We start from the raw sequence: 17,621 nt of genomic DNA on the forward strand, positions 1-17,621 counted from the left end.
ATTATGGTCAGTAGTGCAAATGCAGTCTCTTTCAATTTAAGAAAAAAATGGCCTGGGAGAAAAATTTCCTAGAGATACAATGTGGGACACAGATTATTATTGGTTTTTTAACAAAAATAAGGGATTTTAGCTATGGAGGTTATACTTATTGTTTATCTGTTTTGAAATAGTTTGCTAGTTAAACAGGAATGCTGAGACTATGCTGAGGCATAATAAAAGTAATTTTAAAACTTAGCACTTCACAGAATCACAGAATGTTAGGGGTTGGAAGGGACCTCAAAAGATCACCCAGTCCAACCATCCTGCCACAGCAGGATCCCCTAGAGTAGGTCACACAGGAACATGTCCAGGTGGGTTGTGAATGTCTCCAGAGGAGACTCCACAACCTCCCTGGGCAGCCTGTTCCAGCACTCTGTCACCGCCACAGTGAAAAAGGTTTTCCTCATATTTACATGGAACTTCTTAAACTCCAGCTTGCACCCGTTGCCCCTTATCCTATCATTGTCAGCACTGAGAAGAGCCTGGCTCCATCATCCTGACACTCTCCCTTTAAATATTTATAAATGGTAATGAGGTTGCCCCTCAGACTCCTCCAAGCTAAAGACACCCAGTTCCCCCAGCCTTTCCTCATAAGGGAGATGTTCCACTCTCTTAAACATCTTTGTGCTCTGCACTGGACTCTTTCAAGCAGCTCCCTGTCCTACTTGAAGTGAGGGGCCCAGAACTGGGCACAATATTCCTGATGCAGCCTCACCAGGGCAGAGTAGAGGGGAAGAAGTCTCTCTCTCAACTTACTAACCACACCCCTTCTAATACATCCCAGGATGCCATTTACCTTCTTGGCCACAAGGGCACATTGCTGGCTCGTGGTCATCCTTCTGTCTACCAGGACCCCCAGGTCCCTTTTCCCTACACTGCTCTCCAACAAACAGATGATTTTAGAATTTACTAGTGGCATGTGGTAAGAAAGCTCTTTGGAAGTAAACATTAGAGTAAGTCCATTGTCAGATTTTCACCTCATCGTTCCATGCTCTCCTAAAAAAGATCTGTTTCTACCATGACTGCTATTTTGCATTCTTGGAACACAAGAGTTACCCGAAGCTTTGAACAAAATAAGCAATAGGCTTTTAGAAGGGATACCATTAGGGTTCTCAGCAAAAGTTTCAGGAAGCCACCTATAAAGGAAATATTAATGATTAATTTTGAGTCAGTCTGTATCTCTTGTATTTTAGTTTAAAATAATCAGGGCTAAGCAAAGCAGGACTTGTTTTCAGTTATTTTCATTCTGTCATTGTCAGTCAAGTCTAAAGCTTGACAGATGGATTATTATGTGGAGTTTTTTTCTTTTTCCTTCTTTTCTTTTTCCCAGCCTTGGCTATTATCATTTGGTCTTACAGACTCCCAGGATAGGTCTGCAACGATGGAAGTAGTAAACTGTTGGCCTTAAGAAAAAAAGAAAATTCCCTTGTCCCCTACAGACGATGTTTACCGTTAGACATCTATTTAGAGAGGAGGGAGGAAAAAAACATTACAATAAATTTTAAAAAGCCAAAATTAACATAGTTCCTGAAGCATCTTGGATTTACTGCAAACACAGATAGCTATTGCCTTGAAAACTGATAGTGAGAGTGATGACTACCACTTAGAAGGTCTCATTCTGAAGTATGTATATACAGAAGATGATTGCAACAGTGATACGAGTGTGTTAAGTTCCTACTCTACAACACATTTTATGATTGCAAAAAGCAACATAATTTAAGATATTTTCAAAAATTATGTGTACATATAAACCATAGTGATAACTTTGTATTTTATTTTTACTTCTCATACAAAATGGAAAAGGCCCTTTTGTACACTTTCCTGTTTTTCTGTTGAAAATAGAAATCTTTCCAGAGTTTGTTGAGAAAATTGGTGCTACAGAGACAATTACTCTCTATGAGGGTAATATTTTGGCTTTGGTTCGGTGTTGATTTTTTTTATTTGGTTTGTTTTTTTAATGAGTTGTATAGGTTATGGTCAACCTAATTGCAGAAAGGGAGAGATTTTCTCATTACATACAAAACGACATTTTTCAGTTAGCTCTACCTAAAAAATGAGGTGTGGAATATAAGGACTTGAATTACAAGGGAGAAATTGCATTGCAAATTTGTTGGTGTCCTGGAATTCTTTTTCAGATTAACCCTGTCAGTGGGAAATTGTACTTTTCCTATTGGAAGATCAGAAAGATCCATGTTTTTCCTGCATAACAATCCTATACCATTAATTGACAAATGCTTTGTGAATGAAGAAGTACAAAGTCTAATTGTTAAGTGCAATTAACTGAGCTTTGGCTCTTCAGGTAACCCGAGTCCATGTAGATCTAGCTTTGTTAAATCCAGCTTCAGTTTGAATGGTTGAAACTGGATATTCTTCTTTTCTCATAGAGTCTGCATAGGAAGTCAGGAAATAGATTTTATTATATCTGGATGGTGGGAGCTATCCATTTTAAGTGAGTGATTTGTAAATTTTGTGCAGGTGGCCTTTACAGCAGGTGGAGTAGATTATCAAAGCAAGATATTCATGACTATGCTATAGTGCTTAAGCATTACTGTGCTTAAGCAAGAGGTATGCAAGAAACAGAGCAGCATGCAGGTATTTAAAATTTTCCTTTTTTTTCTTTTTCTTTCAAATTCCAATAGTAAATGTTTTCTTAAAGCATATGTTTTCCTAGTCTGCAGCAGCAACTGACACAGAAACGTGATTTATTTCATACATTTTTATCCTTTTTACAGTACTTAATTTGGAGAATAGACCTCCCAGTGATCAAGTCTGGATCCGTCCTAGTGTTTCATCTAAATCAAATTTGAAGACAGAAACAGATTTTTTGGGGGTTTGTTGTTGTTCTGGAAGAAACGCTCTAGTTTTATAAACCTGGCTATATTTCTCTAATCTCAGGTGCCCTAATGAAGAAGGAATGAAAAAAAAAAGAGAGAGAGAGAGAGAAAATCCCTTTAAGATATGCAGGTTTTAACACAATAAAGTTTTAACAGCTACTTCACTCCAGATTAGAGATCTGTAAAATTTACTGGTTGAAACTTTTTGTATATTTCAAATCTCAAATAGATCTGCTAACTGGGTGGTCTAATGTAAGAGACCTTTATGCATACTCTTTAGGCTCAAGACAATGAGACTTTTATATTTACAGTAAATAAAGAAGCTTGGCTATACATGATATGTACTTAACGTGGACTTCCAATTACTCAGGAGTTTTCCTTCTAAAAAAGTATTAAATGTTACAGGTAAGTGCTCATTACTGTGTGGTGCATTCATCCTTAAAATAGCTGACAGATTTTGACAATATTAATCTACTAAGATTTAAAGTACGTTGTGATTTTTAAAAAGTAGTGAATACAGGTAATGTGTTCAAAATGACTGCTTGGTAGTTTTGTTAGTGTGGAGCTAGTTCTGATCTTTACTTCTGTTGGCTATGGAATTTAGGTAACTATTTTGGACATAGAGATATGTCCTGTAGACAACAGAGGTTAGACATGTGGGAAGTCCTATTGCTAAATTTTCAGTAAACTTTGGATTTTCCCCTTTTGAATTATCTTCACAATTTATCTTGAAATAAACTGTGGTCGGGCAACAAAGGCATAACTAATTGTTTTCAAGGTATTCAGTTATTACCCTGGGCAAAGATGGATTGGAGATGGATGATGGAAAATAAAGACTTGTCAGTAGTGTACTGTTATATATCAAAAGGTTTATTTATTTATTTATTTATTTATTTTATTTTTATTTAAAAAATAAAATCCTAAGACAGGATAACCAAGGTGTTTACATATTGATATCAATTTTACCTAAGACATCTGAAGAATAAGAAGAACACATTGTTTAGGACATTGCAAAAGTTGGAGTAAACTAGATCTGGAATACCATATGACTAGCCCTCCCCTACTGTTGAAACTAAAGCAGAATTAAGAAAATAGCTGTCTTTTAAATTAGAGAGGAAGGATACTACTAGTATATCTTTTTGGATGTCTCATGACCCTTATTGGATGAACTTCCTAATTAGCTCCCATTAAAAGAAGATGTCTGACCGAGACATTAGGAAAGGTAGGAAATTATAATATCTCAGTCTAATGAAACAAAGATCTTCAGCTGAATCACCAACCAATTTTAAATCTAATTTGATGGTCTTCATTGTTGTCTTTATTTTTAGGTGTAAAGTCTGTGAAGTTGTTCTCAGTAATAGCAAGGCGTTTTGATTGTATATAGCCATCTACTGTCTTTTTTTGCTATTTTGAGCCAAAGAAAATTTTTCAGTGTGTTCTTACATGGAAACATGGAAAATGTTTCATCTAATTTGGTTTTTATATAGGCTCTTTCTATATCTATGTATTTAATATTCTCCTTTCTTCATTTCCATGATCTGGTCTGCTGTATTGTACTTAACAATCTTCCCAGGGTATTTTGAGGATTAAAGAATTAATGTTTCCATATTACCTTCAAAAGCCAAATATTGTATAAGGTTTTATTCACAGTAATACATTTATAGCCATGATGTATCATTTTCTGACACTGCAGTATAAGCAATGCGATGTCAAGTTTACATTTGACCTTGAAGACGCTCAATGACTTTTCTGCAGCTTTTCTAAGATGGATAAAGCTGTCTATTATCTGCAACTGTGTTATCTTGCCAAACTGTGGCAGTATTCTATCCCTATTATGATTTCAGTTCAAGTCTCTCACAATGAATTTATTCACTTGAGATGCTATCTTTTTTTATTCACCTTCATAATACTAACACAATACACAATGATTTTATTTATTTTATAGATATATATATTCTCAAGCCCAATTCCAAGCTTTTACAAGCAATAAAGGCATACAATAACAGAAATGTTAGATGACATTTTTAATAAATTGCTAGAAAATTCTGTTTCATTTTATTCCATTTTTTTCAGGGGAAAAAAATAAAATAAAAAAGCTCAAGTTTATTTCATTAGAAGGATTCTAAATACAGAAACTAAAAATATTCATGGAATAAGAAATCTATATTAAATAACTGTAGACACTTTAGCAAAATTGTTGATTTTTTTTTTATTTTTTTTTAATTGATAGATTAAACTGTTGCCAATCATAGGTACTTTCAAGTAATTAAAAAGCAGTTTGCATTAGCCATGCCTGGAATTCTATATCATCGATATGTAAGTTAATTAGGCTGAGAACAGAAATGGGAGTTATTAAGTATGGGCTGCCTTTGTGCAACAGTTTTTGTCTTTGTCATATGAAATATCACTTTTTACTGAGGACCTATCCTTGTAATATTCCAGTTTGTCACACTGGCCACAGCTATGGCACAAAGAGAACGTGATCCTACTTTCTTCTCCTGAAAATGTGGAGTTTCTGACCAGCTTTTAGTGCCTTGCTGCTGTTGTTGGCAACTGAGTCAGAAAATAACGAGGGAAGAAAGCAAGGGGAAAAAAAATGCCAACAACAAACACACACACAAAAACAAAACAGGAAGAATTTGCCTTCAGTGACTTAACTGGCTGTAATTGAAATGGCTTTATGTTTCCTGTAAGGTAAAATCTTATAGTCCTCTCTGTTTTTGGTAGTGAAAAAAAAAGAGATTATTTTTTTAAGCCAATCTTACATTCTTCTAGGAGGCTGTTGAATTACCACTACCTTATTCCTAAAACTAACCCCATGTTTCCCTATGATCACTTTCACCTCATCATCATATTTCAGCAATGTGCGCAGCATTTTTCATATTGAATGCTCTGGATAAGTGAATGTTATGTTCTCTTCAGTAGATGGATAACCAGGGAAACGATACAGTGTTTTCAAAGTCATCTGAGAAATCAGGAGTCTAAAAGATCATCAGTTCCACTGAGATAAGCGTATTTAAATCCTTTAGATTATTTGAAAATTGTTGATAGACAGACTAACTGAGTCTCAGAAAAAACATCTTGTTGAGGAGAAGAAAAAATTCTGAGATCCCGAGTCCTTTTCTACTATGCTACCTTTGTAACTGAGACCAAATAAAAAAATACAAATAATAAACAGACTTCTCAAACTATTAAGTAGCAACACTGATATATCTCATTTTATCTTCTTATCAATACTCATTAGAGTATTGTATATCCCTCAGATGATAACACCAGTGAGCACTCTAGATACAGTCTTGCTTCACTTTTGATTTATTAAATCAAATGTGAATACACTGTCAACTTTTCATTTGCTATGCTCATTTCTAATTATATCCACATCTTCATATAATTCATGGATTCATTTTCATAATTAAGTTGTATTTTTTCAAGAAAAAAATATGCTTTAGTGTGAGATTAAGATAAATTTGATTTTTTTTTTTAATTAACTATTTTGATGGAGGAATTTGGTGCAGCACAAAGAGATAAGATGTATGTAACAGCTTAAATATATCCAGTGAAGTTGATCACATTACTATAGAAGTGAATTAATGAGGGTATAAATCAGTGAAATAATACATAATCAAAATGAATATTTAAGATCCAAGCCCAGTATGATAAAATAGAAATCTAAATAGAACATGCATTTCTTTGAAGTAGAATAATTTCATCATTCTAACTGGTGTGTGCACTTTGAGTGATGCTCTGTTTCATCACAGACCAATTTTTTATGCTAAATTTTGTCTTGTATGGAACCACAGGATGTGCAGGAAGAAAATCAAATATTAGTCTTAAAATGTGCTTTTTGGGGGTAAGACTATGTATGTAAATTTATATATTAGAGCTACTGGAACTATTCAGGGTATTTAATGGAGCTGACAACCTTCCTAGAATGCACTTCATGTTTTTTTTCAATATGTATGGCAACTGGTTTAAAACTACTAAGCAGCAAAACAATTATTGACATTTTTTCTCTCAACTGTATTAATGAAAATTACAATTTGAAGATAAAAATTAAGGGTTTTTTTAATGTGTGTTGGATGACAAAGAAAAAGCAATTATTTTCATGGTAAATTACCATATTTTCATAAATCTTTCTCTAAAAATGTATTGATACATAAAGTCCTATATCTCATGTCCTTGTGTGGCCAAGCCAAATCTAATTGACTGAGATGTGATGATGTGGACTACAGAATGAGAGTTCTGTGTTAACTCTTCCTCCCTAACAGCTGTCTGTCAGGTGAACAGTCATTTGATCAGGCAATGGGGCTATATTGGTGATATCACCAGAGAGAGCATGGCTGGACCACCACTATGCCCTTTGCAGTCTTTATTACTTCATATACAGGCGTTTTTGGTAATGTTATTAATTGTCCTGGAAAGAGGAAACATTGTATAATATGACTATTATTTTTCAGACAGATTAATCAAAACCACAATTTTGTGGTAAATAAACTTGCTATTATATGTAGAAGTTATCTATGCACCTGCCAGGTGCTGAAAACGGGGGATGGCAGTCATACTAGAAGGAACAAGCATTACATTGGCAGAAAGCTCTACAGTGCTGATAGCACAGCAGGTGCTGTAGCAGTTACAGACAATGTTTTTTGTTAAACTTTTAGGTGAAAGAGCAGTTTCCACTCCTTTCTGTGTTCAACATTGATGTTGTCAGCGTATTAAGGAATTTCTTACGTCTGTCCCTTTAGAAACTTTGCTACTAACTTACTATTGATAGGTTATACTAATACACATTAATACAGTCTTTCAATAAAAGCTTTAAAGCACCTGTAGTCTAAGCCATTTTTCCTGACAGTGGCAAAACTCATCTTACTTAAAAGCTTTGCTATTTAGAAGGAAAAATAAAAGGTGACATTCACCTATTAGAGTTTTTGAGTCTTTGTCTTTATTTCAACTTAATACACAGGTGAAGAATATCTCACCTATGGACATACAGCATATTGCCATGCAAAATATAATCTCTAATATAGTCACAAGCAGAAGTGTCAGAAATCAGGGCAAGATCAGTTGGTTCTTCACGGAGATATGTAAAAGCCAAAGAGGAAATCCTTAAGGTGTTTGGCTGACCACAAAACTCTCTGATAGGGATGGACCTTCTACACTGAGAATGGGGTTTCTTTCACATTCAAATGAGATGCTTTCTGCATTATCTAGAATATGCTGTGGATTATCTACGTTTGTTTAAACATGCAGCCACCTGTCTTATAGAAACACTCAGGGCAAATGCAGCATGGCTCTCTGTTGAATTCCTATTCATTTGCTAAATCAATTATTTGTTCTACACACGGGTATGCTTAGATAACTTAGAAACCATTTTATCTTTGTGTAACTCCCTGATAGCTGCAATCAAGAGTCGTTTTAGTGTTCAGTTTTGTTTTTTTCACGGTCTAGTTCTGTGGCTACCTTAAAGAACTGAGTTTGATTGGGGAGCTGGGGACATGTTAGCCTTTATCCTCAGCTGAAAGGCTGCAAGATGTCACAGATGAAAATATAGCTACTTTAGGATATGGCATAAACCAAAATTGGGGTAACTCCATGAATCTTTTTGCAAGAAAGTTGCTTTACATCTGGTCCTTTTGTATTACAGTCAATAGGAACTACATATCCATATTATGTATTGCATATTTCTGCACAGGACACAAAATGGACTAGTCAAGAAATACACATGCAATATGATTCCTGAAATAGTGTTGTTGTACTATAGCAGCAACATAATGAATTTGCCAAGAGATTGCCTGGACTCCTGCTTATTTAAAGAGTCATCAAACATAAACAAACAAACCATTTAGAGTGTTGGACTATATTGCTTCCAGTGAGTTTTTTTGCACAGGAAAGATGATGGACTAACAGCCCTTAAATGCTAAATAGTTTAATCATTGAGCTTGCAGCTAAGAATTATCTTCTGTTCACAACTCTGTAAAGGAGCCTCTGTCCTAAACTTCAGTTAATATATTTAAGAATTTAATATAGTAACATTTCTTTTTCAATTTTGGTAAGCTAAACTAACATTAACAAGTACTGACAAAAATCTTCTTTAAGAAAAAAAGAATCACTGGATTTTGCAAGCTTTATGGATATTTACTTGTTATATGTGCATAGCAATTTGTGGGTTTTTTTCTGCAATTAATAGCTGTATTGTGCATTTCAGCTATTTCTCTGAGATCTTCCTTTCATTAAGTGCCCAGATTTTACCTGGTTCTAAAATGTGCAATATAATTTTCATATATACTGTATTACAGGTGTTTACAGTATAAGACAATAAAATGAGACAAAACTGAAAGAGAGCTAAAATATTTGAACATTCTAGCTAGTTTTCCAGAGCTGCTCACAGGAATGTGTTTGAGTGCTGATAAGACACTAACTATATGAAGAGGACAGAGGAAGAGCAAAAGTATTGTTTTTTCCTTTTCAGTCACCACAGGATGATTCCTCCATGCATTAGCAAAAAATGCAAAACCAAAAATCATTTTGTGCATATTAAAATTTTCAAGATGTACATCTTACATGAGTTCATTTTTTAGAAAGATAATTTAAATACATCTGGCATTTTAACTTCTGCTTATTGTTTGTAAACTCATTAGAGAGTGATTGCTTAGAAATCGCAGCTGTTTGATGAGGTCAATAGGAGCCAAAAAACCTATACAGACCAATTTAATGCCCCATAATTAGCAATGAAATTTGGAAAATTAACTCTTTGTCATTTAGACATACACTATGTTTGTGATGAAAAAAAACAACCAACAAACCACTCAACAGATAGATAGTTGTTGAAGTTTCCATTCTTTTTACCTTGGTAGTCCTTTTTCCTGCTTGTCCTTTATTATGTGGCTTACTTGTCCTAATGGAGCCTTAGACCTTGGAGGTGACAGAGGTGTTCCTCCTCACCCAACCTCGCTAAAAATAGGTCCTGCTTGAAATAAACTGTGCTATTTAAACTATATATCCAAAGTGCATTTCTTGCCAAATGAGGTCATCACCTCTATGCTACATCTGGCCTCTTATCTTCCTGGCACTTGTACTTCTGCTTCTAACCTCAAATTGCTGTGCCAGTGCCAAACAGTAGAGCCACTAGAAAATGATATTTTCATTGTCAGCAAGTGGAAATAAATTTGTACACTACCATAGTTTGAGAAAGAATACCTAATAAAGCATGCATTCTGCAACATTATACTGAAAGTGTCAAGGGCCAAATCTGTTGAACAAAAGGCTGCTCTTACTAGATGCATAAACTAAACTTTATATTAATTCTAACAGATTTAAAAGTTTATATTTTATAAGTAATAATCAGAAAAGTGCAAGCACTGTTCTGCTGAAGAATGTTTAAAACCGTTTTATGGTGTAATGTGCCCAGTAGTGTCTCAACAAACTCTAATTCATTCTAGACTGAATACAGCATGAAATGTGTAAAGCCAGGACTTGGTGTTACAGTAGATTTTCTACAATGACTCGATAAGGGATGCAGGTGAAACGGTCTACATTGTTATATGGGAAAATCAATTTCCAGGTGTAACAGGGAAGAAAAGAAACATTGTTACAGCTAATTGCATCTCAACTAGTACAAAAGTAATCCACAGGAAATCAGTAAAATTATCTAAAATTATTTTGATTCCCGTATTACATTTTCATTATATGATTGTAAAATGAAGGTGGAAATGCTGATGTTATTCCACAATATACAGTAATGGAAATAGCACATTTTATGTTGAAATACCAGCTCTTGAACTGATGGCCTCCTATGGCACACAGAGCAATCAAAGCGTTACAGAAGAGCAGTTTTGCAAGTTTTTGTTGTGCTCAGAAGCCCAGCTTACATTTCACAGGCAAGGCTTATCCGATAGGGACAGGATTTTTTCCTTTCTCTCTTTTCCTCCCTCTCTCCTTTCCCTTTTAAATCCTTGCTCTCTCTGTTACTGTGTGCTGTGGAATCCAATCCGCTGGCGAGGGGAATTTCAGTCCAGCTTTTTCAGGGAGCCGCGGATACACACAAAGTTGGCTGATGTGCCATTCAGCATCCCAGCAGCTCTTTCTCTTCACACTCGCGATGGCAAAGCTTTGTGCGGATGCACTGCTGGATGCTCTGAATTGAAATCGTCTGGGGGAGCTCAGCAGGTTTTGGACAGCCTTTTAAAGGTAAGGAAGCGAAAACAGGCTTACTGGAGAAGAAATCTGCCGGTGGAGTGCGTGGTGTGTTAGTGCTGTGCAGGCTGCAGCTTAAGTCTCCCGTTCTGATGCAGGAGTCTGAGCAATAGGTGGGAGGGGATGCTTTTGTACGTGAAATAAGAAGCCCCAGATTGTTACCGTAATGACTACTTTAGACCTTGTGACAAGCGGCGTGGTGATCAAAGCTTTCAGGAGTTACCTCTGTCAATTATTTATCCGCTCCCAAGTTAAACGTAACTGTATTAAAAACAGCAGTAGAGGCCAGCAGCCCAAAGCTGCAAGGTGCTGTGAACATCTTGTCTTGCTGCTTTTTGAAGTCCCCTTATTGCAGTCAGATTGGTTAAATACTCTAGAGAGAGCATTTCATGCACACTTATCTCTATCGGAGTCTTTTCTTTTTCTGTAATCCAAGGAACAGCATGTTTTAACAATAAAAGGCCATTTTTAATGCTCAGATCTCATACTGTGCTTAAATATCTTTAAAAATACTACTTTTAGAGCCATATAGATGTCTGTGCATTTAGGTTATAATTCACTTTACATTGAAATGTTGTAATAGCTGAGTGCTTCACTAAAATATAATTTAAAATTTCACTTGTAAAGCAGTTCAGGCTTTTTGCCTAAAATACCTGTATTAGCAATGCTGTTTTTACTTTTGGGTGGTCTGCATCATCCATTTGTGTATCTGTCTCCTTCAGGTTAATAGTATATCAAATATCAGAATAACACAAGTAAATGTAAATATTGGTGCTCGTAGACTATTTTAGTTTTTACTGCTTTGATGATGAAGTGTGTTTTATGCTTTACACTATTTTCCAAGTTTGTTTTTGTGGGGTTTTTTTAATTTTATTTTTTATTGTCAGAATTCAATATGAAGTGCATAGTGTTTTTCAAGTTAATCTAGGTAGTGTTTTAACAAATAAAAAGCCCCCCCGTCCTCCTGTAGATTTCTAGTAGCATGCATGTTAGACAAATGTTTGTGCTAGCATGCATACTTCTTCAAAAGTTTCCACCTGACAATACCTCTGAAAACCTTTTAAAAACAGAAAGTACAAAATGGTTTTCCCAACTCTTTAAATGTGTATTTTCTAGTAAACTTTCCTTGTGGAATTTGTCTTCTTAAACTTGCATGTGTTACTGGAGGCTGATATTTCTTTCTGCTGTTACTTAAGGAATTATTTGACAGTCATTCCCATGCATTTTCTAATTTGAGTCTAGAGTAAGTTAAAGCCTGAATCCATATCAGATGAGTTTTACATTTTAAATGAGGCATGCCAGGTAATAACATAAAGCAAAAAAAAAAAAAAAAAAAATCAGAAATCCATGGTTGTTGTTGTTGTTGTTGTTGCATACCACTCTTGGTATTGTTCATAGGAAGTATGAGATTGAGATTTTAAGAGATTATGCATTTTAATACTTAAATAACTTGTGGAATTGCAGGTTGGTATTTTAAATGTTTTTTTTTTTCATTACAGTTTCTACCATTGAGGCAGTGTGAGGGCTTTGAGAAAGATGGAGTGCTGTAATTACCAGGTGCACATGTTCATTAATCCTTCCTGGCTAGAAAAAGCTTCAAGTTCTTCTTCAGTGGCCTATTCGTAAAGCTATAAATATCCAAATTGTGTCAGCCAAGAAGTCACACAGAATGGAAGCTCTTTTTGAGTTCAATTTCATGCGCTGTTGCTTTGGTCTTGTGAGGGAGTGCTTTGCATTCCTCTAGATGGATATTTGTCCTCTTCCTTATAAAAGTTCAGAAAACAAACTGTTAGGTCATAGATTATTTAGTTTAAAGCATATGTATAGTGTAGTACATAGATTATGACAAGTATTCCTCAGGATAAAAATATGTAAACCTAACCTTCGTAAGTGGAAGACACAAAACAGAAGAGTTGCCAAGATAATTTTTAATTTTAAACATAATGTATTAGTAAACATATTAGGAAAGCTACAGCCTAGGTTTAAGTAAAAGGATTTTAGAGGAGTATCTATAGACATCTGTTTGCCCTGTTTTTCATTTAGCTACATACTGTCAAGTTAAACGACATGGTGCTGGAATACTGTATTTATATCCTCTGACTTTCAATGTAATTGTCAGTCTCTGACTTTATATGGACAGAAAGATTAGCAAATCCATTTGTACCTCTACCTTTCTCTTACCATGTGGATATATATACATAAGCATATAGGGAATGTATTTAATTACAGAGCATGTAAAGGAAATCTTCATCAGATGCTATTTTTTAATAGATATTTGAAATAACTAATGGCATCTTTAAAAGGTCTATATATAAATTCTTTATGAATGTATATGTATATATGTGCACCTTTCTGAAAATATTCTTGTTAGCATTTACTGGAACCACACTGAAATGTTGATTTTACAGTCAAGTGCATGTCTCCAATCTGTCATTTGACTTATATTTCAGGACTACATATCAATTTAAGTTTGAAAAGCACTAAGATATATATTTCATTTAGTCACAACAATCAGTAATTTTAGGCTCTCTTGCAAGTTCAGAATTAAGATCTTTGCTGTTGGAGAAATTTTGCAGCAAATTCTTGCTCAGAAAACTATCAAATAACAGAGACAGAGAAGAGCTCATACCTGGTTTGCACATGAAAATGGAAATTTTTGCCAAAAACAAGTGTGAAAGGAGATACAGATCTTGCCTGCAGATAGTGCACTTAGTTCACATCACCAGCCTTTACCAGTTGCTGAGGAGATTCGGTGCTTCCTTCCTGTCCTGCTAAAGTGGGTAAAGATCTAGAGTTGTATGTGGTTTGTTTTGTTTTGTTTGTTTGTTTGCTTGCTTTTAATGAGGAAAAAAGCAGAACTGAATCAATACATTATTTAGAAAAGAATGCATGGTCAAAAGGCTGGGTACCGCTGCTGGCCCCTCGAGTTCTCTGACACCACTTCTGCCGGTGCCCCTGTGGTTGCCAGCGAAGCGGGGAACTGTCCAGCAGGGGAGCCGCTCCTCAGCAGCTCCGTGGCTCCCACTGCCCTGACCCCGCTGTCTAATGGGCTCACAGGCTTGGGCAAACATGAAATAATTAGGTCTCTGCATGACTAGGAGTCGGCTGGGGAAATCTCTTACCCGGTTTGGATCCCAGGCAACTTCTTAGTGATATGTGAGATTTGAAGAATGGATTAGGATCGCTCTGTCTGAGGGTGTCACAGTGCAGCTCCTAGGCAGGTAGTGTTTGGGCACGTAGGATGGCATGGGTTAGCCTAACGTTCTTCCCTTGTGTTAAATAGCATAATTTTTAATGAAGGTACGCAGTTAGCAGTACAGCTTTGGATCTTTCATAACAGCATTTTTTACATTGCTGTATAGATTATTTTCAAAAAAGAAAATCATACAAACAGCCTCCTTGTCCATCTGCTTTTGGGGAATTTTTTGCATTTTTTTTAGCTTAGTAACTATTTGATTAATTTTAGGCACAAATTTTTTCAGGTTCATCTAATAATCAGGTTCATCATCAGGTTCATTCTAATAATTTTCAGGAAAAACAAACAAACAAACAAACAAACAAAAACACAATCCAAACATTAAGTCACTGGAATCTTCCTTCCCTTTGAGAGATTTAGCAAAAATTTTGTTTAAGAAAGATTGAAACTAAACAGATATCAGTAATTAATTAATATTAGGTAGCTCTTTTAAACACATTGTTTTGCTTATGCTATTTAGAGACAGAAAACTTCAACACTGTGAGCCGTAATCTGACCTGAATTATATCTCTGGTTGAATTTTCAATTGCTGATATATGCCATTCCTATCTGAAGAAAAAATAAAAATGTTGTTAATACCAATTGGGTGTCATTTCACACATATACCAACATTCACATTTCTCACATAAAATCCTTGCACTATTGAGTTTCATTGGTAGGAAAAGTTCATTGTTTGTCAATAGAAAGCCATGCAACTTCTACCTGACAAAACCAATCATTATATATGTCTTCCCTTAGCTAAATTAACTAAATTGTTATGAAAGAACACAAAACAAAATCTCTATTAGATCAGACTAAATATCTGTCTAGCCTCACTTTCTGAACCTGATGTAAATAATAGTAGGTTTCCAACAAGGGGTAGAAGAAATGAGCCAAATATGGAGTGGAACCTCCCAGATGTGTATCTCCATCATCCAGAAATCAATATTTTAATGACTTCGTGAGACACTGCTTTTTGTTACAGATTTTAGTGGAGTTTAGAATCATATTGTGTAACATTTCTTTGTTCTGTTAGCAAAAGGTAAAAAATCAGTCTTAAGGCCATTTCATCCCTTTGTTTTCCTGCTTAATCTTCTCTCTTTTTCTTCCCGGCTTTTGGCTTTGGCCACTGGCAGTGACTGGCTAGATGTCTTAGTTTTGGTTCATCAGAAAACAGCTAAGGCATTTCTGCTAGCTCCAGTATACATTTAATGAAGATTAATGATATCTTACTGAAAATATATTCAGCCTTGGACACCCTTTCTTGGTTTATTTTTGTTCTTTTTTTTTTTCTTCTCTGTGCCCACTTTTTTTTTAAAAAAAGGAGTTTGATAAAACAGATGAATGTACATTTTGCATTTCTATGCTTACTTATGGACAGTGTAATGGCTGTAAAACTAGCTGAAAATATTTATAGATAAATACAGTTTTCATTACATGTTTTTCCATAGATTCTTATTTTTTTCAGGCTCATCTTCCAAAATACTGACTATTTACTCAAAGCTCTGTGTGAGGGCAGAATGAGAAATTATGTTGTACAGAAGCAGTAAAGCACATCCACATTATGTTAAGTACACTGGTAAGCCTGCTGTTGCAATTTCATTGATGGACATTGAGTATGTGATGAATTTGATCAAGCTAGAGTGGTTTAATAAATGAACATCCCTTTTGCAAAGTAATGTTTTTTAGTCTAACTTCTCTGTAGCAAGTAATGTAGATTTGCATTGCCTCTGGCAAAAGAGGGAGTTCAAGCTCAGTTTCTCACATCTTGGATGCATGTAACTAAATCTCTAGGCTATAACATAATAAGGCCTTCATTTTTTAAGAGAAAATGGCAGCCCTAGTTGCTTTTTGCAAGAAACCCAATTCTATCAGTTTGTGTTAGGTATACTGTGAGAAAACTTAGGGTTTAAGCCCCCATTTTTGGCACTGTTTAAAGCAGCATGCATTTTATATGGCAGCAGCAGTCTGCATGTGTGTGATCAGCCTATCTGTACATCCAAATGGCAGGTATGTTTAACTCTAGGTGGCATAATTTTGAATGCCAGAAGGACATAGTAGTTGGTAATATCACGTAGGTCATGATACATCCTGGTTTTCACCTCGCAGATTTTGCTTCTGTTACCTAGAAGACCTGACATATCTCAGCCTTTTTTTTTGTTTTCTTTCTTTCTTTCAGCTGTTGGTTTGATTTCATTATTGATTTGGTTTATGTTTCTCCTTTCTCACTTAACAAACTTTTGAAGTTTTTTCTACAACAGAAACCACAAGAACTTGTCTTCTGTCTTGACAAAATCATTCAGCCAAGAGGCCAAGGCCTTTTGCTGTCAGTGTTGCAGTAACAGATATAGTTATAGTGCAGCACAAGCATACCTTGATCTGGTTAATGGTAGTAATTTAACCACCATCATGCACATCCCAGTGTGGTGTGTAAAACAATCAAAAAGTGGTTCTTACCAGTGATTTCTTATGAACTGCATTGGAGACAGCCTTGAAGATAGTGGGTAATGTTGTGTGGCTTTAACTGGCTTTGTGGATGTACACAACCAGCTTAATGCAGTTTTAGATCCCCTAACTTGTGCACCTGTCTTGATTTCACAGAAGCAGTTTCTCTTGCCTGCTCTCTGACTGTTATAGTTATTGAAAGGAGTCACAAAGGAAATCTCTGCTTAGTTTCTATGGTCAAATCAGAATTGAACCAAAAATCTGTTTTTCCTCTCCCCTTTCTTCATTTTAGAATGAGATATTTAGAAAATGATGTGCTCCTTTGTTAATATTGTCCCATCCTTTCTCACACCTGCCTTAAATATGACATGGGTATAAGCAGGAAGAAACTACCATCTTGAAACCTCATGCCTTTCTTTCCATCTTTGTCATGGTTTGGGCCTAAACAAACAACAAAGAACCAGCTACATGACTGCTCACTCACTGCCCCCCCCCCCCCCCCCTTCCCCTCATACAGACTGGGATGGGGAGGACAAAGGCCAACTAGAAGCTCATGGATCAAGGCAAAGGACAAGGAGGGTTCTTCACTCATTAAGGTCCTGGGCAAAACAGACTCAACTTAGGGAAAAAATAATAATTTCACACTAATCAAACACACAGAGGACATAGACAACACAAAGAGTAGGGCTTGCATATGTTACCCTACCCCTCCCTTCTTCCAAGGCCCAAATCACTTTGTTCCCGGTTTCTCTCCCTCCTTCCCCCCAGTGGCACAGCGGGACAGGGGATGGGGTTCACAGGCTGGTGGTTCCTGCCACTCCTTCCTCCTCAGGAAGAAGGATTTCTTACAGTCCTTCCCTGCTTCCCCATGGGGT

The 17,621-nt window shown here is 35.8% G+C and overlaps 1 protein-coding gene across 7 annotated transcripts in view; it reads left to right on the forward strand.

Moving 5' to 3' along the window:
• The window catches only part of DMD (dystrophin), a 1,087,789-nt gene that overhangs the window by 531,992 nt on the left and 538,176 nt on the right, over positions 1–17,621 (forward strand). The window contains exon 1 of one of the 7 annotated variants that reach the window (XM_051641703.1): positions 10,874–11,060. The exons of the other annotated variants lie outside the window; for them this stretch is intronic. The gene's annotated coding sequence lies outside the window, so the exon portion shown is untranslated. Of the gene's footprint in view, positions 1–10,873; positions 11,061–17,621 lie in introns of those variants that run through there. 7 annotated transcript variants of the gene reach the window in all.

This window comes from Apus apus, chromosome 1, assembly GCF_020740795.1.
Source record: "Apus apus isolate bApuApu2 chromosome 1, bApuApu2.pri.cur, whole genome shotgun sequence".
Classification (NCBI taxonomy): Eukaryota; Metazoa; Chordata; class Aves; order Apodiformes; family Apodidae; genus Apus; species Apus apus.